Source organism: Bemisia tabaci, chromosome 7 (genome assembly GCF_918797505.1).
Source record: "Bemisia tabaci chromosome 7, PGI_BMITA_v3".
NCBI classification, from domain to species: Eukaryota; Metazoa; Arthropoda; class Insecta; order Hemiptera; family Aleyrodidae; genus Bemisia; species Bemisia tabaci.
This window is the reverse complement of record NC_092799.1, coordinates 40,208,132-40,214,465: the sequence shown is the minus strand read 5'-3', so window position 1 is coordinate 40,214,465 and position 6,334 is coordinate 40,208,132.

Here is a 6,334-nt window from a genome sequence, read left to right as displayed (position 1 = left end):
CCCTATCTTTGCATGGAGAGTTCGTCTTGATGTAGATGTGGACTCTCAGGACAGCGTGGGATATCCCCTCCATTTTGGCCTCACTTTGAGAGCTTTTTTTGAGCTTGGGAGATGATTTCAGAGAAAACCAGTGGCAATATCGTGTTTCTCGCGAACTTTTACATAAGAATCAACAGACAAATCGCAAATTCCTCACACATGCAACAACTCCATTTTGTTCGCAATATCACCTAAAGCGCCTGAAATTTTGTCTTGATGTAGAGGTATGAACTCTCAGGATAGCGTGGGACATCCCCTTCATTTTGGCCAAAACTTGAGAGCTTTTTTTGAGCTTGAGAGTTAATTTTAAAGAAAACCAGAGGCACCATCGTGTTTCTTGCAAACTTTTGCATGAGAATCAACAGTCAAATCGCAAATTCCTCACGCATGCAACATCTCCATTTTGTTCGCAATGTCACCTACAACTCCTGGAACTTTCAAAGCAACATTTTCATAACTTTCCTACAAAACGATCATTTCATCGAGGGAAATTTGGCAACTCTCGAATGTTCTTACGTCGTTCTTCCGTAGCACGGCAGAGCTCCCGTTGCCGTAATCACTACGAACGTCGTCGCGTCGCGTCGCGCGTCGGGAGCCACATTGTCAACGTCGTCGTCGTCGAGGCCTCGCCTTTGAGCCTCCGCGATTCATATTCCGGTCATATTCGCAACGGGCGGTGCGCACGCATTACGCCGATTAAAAAAGGCGTCCAATCTTGCGGCACCTCCTCCGTCGCATCCTCGCCGCATCGCATCGCCTCCAGACTTCACCGCGAAATCTCTCCCATGTTCGTGGATTCGCGCGAAGGAGCTTGGAGCGGAGCTGGGAATAGGAGGGATGAAAGCTGAAAACTTAATGACTTTCTTCTCATTTTCTTTTTCCGACTCCTTTTCTTTCACTACTCTCGTTTATATGTACCTCTTCTCTGTAATATTTTTCTTCTTCTTTTTCTGTTTTTCTCCACTGCCGCCTTCCTCCTCCACATCACTCTACCTACTCCCTCTTCTATTCAGCATCTCCTTCATTTCTTCCTTTCCTTCTTTACCTCGTTCCTTTCCGTCCACTCCTCGTCCTCTTCTTTCTTCTCCTCTTCTTACCTCTCGTCATCTTCGTTCTTTTCATTTTCTCTCTTTTTCTCCTCTCTTTTAAACCTTTATATGCTTCTTTCTCTTCTCCTCCCCTCCATTCTTTGTATCCCCCCTGTCCTCCGACTTTTACTTCCTCTCCTTCCTCTTTTCTTCACTTGTTGCACCTTTTCCTCCTCTAATCCCCTCTTATCCTCACCATATTTTTATCCTAATCTCTCTACTGTTCATTTTCTTTCTCTCTCTCCTTTATTACCCCCTTCTTCTGCATCTCTCTTTAATCTACCTTCTCAATCTCTTGCTTCTCATTTTCTGTTACCTCCTACTCCTCCTTCATCATCCAGACTTCCTTTAATTTTTTATTCTCTAAATTGAAAACTACTCAACGGCATACTTCTCAAAAATAGGCGTGATTTTCCCTCCAAGTGCGAAGGAAATTCTCTGAAAACTTCAAGGAATAATGATGATTTGTTGGTCTTTATAAAAATAAAATAGGAGCAGAAATTTTCAAACATCACAAACGAGATACGTGGTTTGGGAGTTTGATTGTCGACATGAATATTAGCTCATAAGATCGTTCTGTCATTTCTCCTTCAATACCTTTTCAACATAAGAACCATAAGGGTATCCTCGTGTTCGGTTCAATCTGCAGTGTGTACTTAAACACGAAATTCAACAAATTTCAGCCAACTATACATTCTCCATATGCAGGGCCGTATTTTCCTACTTGCCGCCCATGGGCCGCCTGTATTTTGCCGCCCCCTTCTCATTCGTTTTGAAACATCGATAAAAACCATCAAGTGAATGTGCCTGCGGGAAAGGGGTGCATAAGACGGGTTTACTCGTGTTGAACACATTTTTTGCAGGGAAAGCCCTGTCAACACTACTAGCCAAAGGTCACGGAACTTTGCGCGGAAGTCAAGTTTCGTAAACCTATCTCTAATGGACAAGGCCTTCCATTCATAAGAAATGAACAAAAAAATTATGAAAGAAGAAACATAAATGTGGATTAATGATTTTAACTTCCGCCGCCGCGCCGCGCAGACCGCACGGTGTTTGGCGCAATGTGTGAGGTATTCACGCAGTCTTGTAGGCGCTATGCGTTTCACGCTGATCGCACTGTCTTTGCCGCAATGCGTGAAGTATTCATGCATTCTTGTAAGCGCTATCCGTTTCACGCTGAGCACAATAACCGCACTGTGTTTGATGCAATGCGTGAAGTATTTGTGTAGTCTTGTAGACGCTAATATGTGTTACATGTCGATCGCCGCGCCGAGGGCTTCTCCTTTTCATCTCAAGTCCTCGTCATCATTTCTACCTAAGTCGCGCCGTTCCAGGCCAAATTGCGAGTTTGGTTTCTTTCTTACCTCAACTAATTAAATGTGCTGTCTCTTGTATCACTGAAAGACCACAAAATTAGAAATTAATATACTCTCAGGAAATTAGAGATTTTTTCGCCTTTTCTCGTTTGTAATTTTTTTTTTCCTAAATCCGATTTTTTTTATACCTACATTTAAAAATTTTTCAAAATTTGCCGCCCACTAAATTTACCGCCATGGGCCGCGGCCCATGTGGCCACCCCCTTAATCCGGCCCTGTCCATATGTTAATGTAACCGATTATCTCACAAATCACATGGGCGCCAATCTGTATTTTGGTGGTAGAGGGGACGTTTTTTCCTTGTTTTCTGTGGTACAATCAATCATGTCTGATTTTAAAACATAGCCCTCTAAAAGTACTTACATTCTCTGGAATTTGAAGATTGTCAAAAAAGCGAATAAAACGGGTTTTCTTGATTTTCTCGCATTCGCAATTTTGGCGTTTACGCGATTTGGCAAAACATCGGTTCAATTGGAATTTGATTGTTCATGGAGGCCTATGCAGGCAAACCCGACAACTAGGCCTAAAGGAGTCTTGGAATGAGAAGAGAGACGAAAGCGGGGCGGTGAGAATTACAGAGACAGAGCAATCGGCGCGACGTCTTTCATTCTCTCGTTTGGGATGCGCGGCGCGGCGGCCGGTGAGCGCGGAACACGGGCCCGGGCGCAAATGAACAGCGCGAAAAAACAATTTACCCCGAGCAGGGCGCCCGAGCGAACACGACGGTGCGCGACGCGCCGCACATTAAATGATAAATAAACAGTATTTATGCGCGCCCATAAACGCAGGCATAAATGCACTCTCTTAATTTCGCGGTCCCCCGGCCCCTGTCCCGGGGAGCCGGAGCGTGCCCGAGGTGTGACGCCGAGGCGGAGGGCCCGCCGGCCCCGGATCGTGCGCCAACTATCAACTAGCTCACGACGCCACGCGCGACCCCACTTCATTGGTCCAGAAGGGAATCTCAGAAGCTCAATAACTGCAGAAGGACCCCCGCCCTCTTCCCTCCTTCGTCTGGATAAGGGATCCGAACAGGCCCTTCAAGTTTTCTTCAACTCCCGTAGCAAACTTCAGCTAGAGCCGAAAGAAGAGATGTTTCTTGCACTGTGGAAAAAAAAACACATTCTATCTAGAGTCCAGACGCTTAAAAACATCGACAAGAAAAAATACTCTTGATTCCATCGAATTTTTGCTCAAATCAAGAACCAAGCCTCTTAATTTGAGCGGATTTCCTTTTGATCTAAGCAAAAGTCTGATTGAATTAAGAGTAATTTTTCTTGTCAATGTTTTCAAGAGTCTGGACTCTAGATCCAATGTGTCAAAAATGGCTCAAACATCATGAGCGCATCGGCAAAGCCAGAGGTACACTCCTAACTTCACAATTTGTGTAACACTGGAAAAAAAGGTTACGGACTATGTAGACCTACCGTCTGTTCCGGGCTCAGAGGCCGAAAGTTCCGAGTGTTGAAGCCGAGGCTTTGATTTCTCTAGGTGCTTCGCCTGGAACTTTTGGCCTCTGAACCCGGAAAGGACGGTATGTCTGTATAGTCTGTAAGTACGGCTTCCACGGCTGGAGTTTTTTTTTCAGGGAACCAGTCAAGGCTTAAATGAGCCAGTAACAAACTTCAGCTGTAGCAAAGAAAAAACAGTTATTTCTTAATAGAAATGACCCAAAAATCACTATGAGCGCATCAGGAGTGTCTAAAATACACTCCCAACTTCACGATCTGCGTAAGAAATATGCATTTTTTTATGCTTTCCGCTTCAGATACAATACCACGGCACAGGTGGAAATTTCGTAAGAGGAGCCACCGAATCCTTGCGCACTAGGATGCAACCCAATATTTAAGATGTTAGACGCTTCCGTGCGCAATTCGCGCATGGTCAACGCAAGGAAAATGTACACATGAACACGCTGGTTGATAAAATTCCGTTTCGTCACGTGCGTTTTGGCGTGTTGGCGTCGGCTATGTTGAATATTGTGTACCTTCCTACTGCGCAAGGGTTGGATGGAACAACTCTTCTCAGGATATTTTCACTTGTGCCGTAGTGTCGATTTTGAAGCGGGATGCTTAAGGAAACGCGCATTTTTTACGTAGACTGTGCAGTTAGAAGTGTTTTTTAGACTTTTCCGATTCTTTTATCGTGATTTTTGAGCCATTTTTTGTACGATTTTTTTTTCATTCTTTTTTATGCTCTAGCCGAATTTCGCAACAGGCCCATTGATTTTTTTCCTCAGGGGTCTGTTCAAACTAAATTTAACTAACTATACTGTGAAGTTAGAAGTGTTTTTTATACTTTTCCAATGCTTCCATCGTAATTTTTGATCCATTTTTTAGACGAACCATTCTTCTTTATGCTCTAGCCGACGTTCCCAACAGGCCCATTGATTCTTTCTTCATTATTCAAACTACATTTTCGCAACTACAATTCTTTTTAGGTGTTTGCCGTGTAATTTAGAGAAGCGATAGTGCACAGTTGTGTTGGTGAATCACAAAACCTTGACAGAACAATAATTGATGTGGACGTGAGTGTCTGTACTTTTTTGCGAAGTTTTTTAAAATTTTTTATTAAAATTCATGTGTGGTTTACAAAACCATAAAACTCTTCCATTCTTCGTCAACACGACATGCACTGAGCCCGACAATCCAGCGTGAGGAGGGGAAAGTGCGACTTTTTAATCGACACCGCACCCATCCGTCCGAATCCGTGATGAAGCCAAAGCCAATCAAAAGCTCTCAACCCGCGGCCCAACCTGATGCACTCATTGCGATTTTTTAACAATTTTCTGTATGAAGCAAGTTTTCTTTATCCTCTAGCTCTAGTTTGTATGACAGGCACATTGATGAATTTTTCTCGCTAATGGAGTTCTTGCATGTTTTGCGGATTTGCGTTTTAAGCGCTTGCTCTGCGGTAAAATTTCTCGAGTAACACCATGGTACCACTGGTTTACTCTGAAATCAACTCTCAACCTAAAAAAACTCTCAAAGTTCGGGCCGTAATTGAGAGGATATTCCATGCCACGCTGAAAGTCCACTTCTAAACCCAGTTAGACTCACTATGCGCAGATTGGGAGCAAATCCATTAGCAGGGTTGCTGTGATTCCAATCTAGGAGCCGCCGAACAAAATGGCAAACCTGCCAATACTGTATTTGCTCCCTGTCTGTGAATGGAGAGTTTGACTATGTACAGAGGTAGACTTTGAATGTATCGTGGAATATCCCTTTCGTTACGGCCAGAATTTTGAGAGCTTTTTTTGAGCTTGGGAGTGATGAATTCAGGAGGGGTGAGGGGCGTAGCGACGGTGGCAGTCATGGGTCAGTGTCATCTCATGCGTAAAGAAGGAGAGAGGGGAAAATTGACTTAAAAGAAAATGAGCACAATGTGTAAGTGCATATTGGCCAATCTATTAGCCTCTATGAAAACTAAGTGCGTACTGAAACAGTTTTACGAGGAGACCACAAAATGTTACTAATTTTTTTTAATTTAGGTCAAAAGTACTGACTCGATTAATGAACACTGTTTTTCATGCTATTTTTAGTTTTTATGTTTTACTTTTTGGTTTTCTTCCTCTCCAATAGGAGCCATCTTGAAATATTGGGCGAAAGGGGTAAGATCTGCTCCCTCTGATATGCACAATGGTAAGTTTGAGTGCTTAATTTCCTAAAACATTGGATCTATTATAGTCTACTTTTTAACTGTATCTGGAAATGGGAGATTTCTCGTATCGTCCCACTTGTAGCCTCCCTTGGCATCCACCACTGCAACGGACACTCATTAGGAAACGGTGTATTTCAATGAATTAAACTAATGAGTTTCAAAATGACCAAAGAA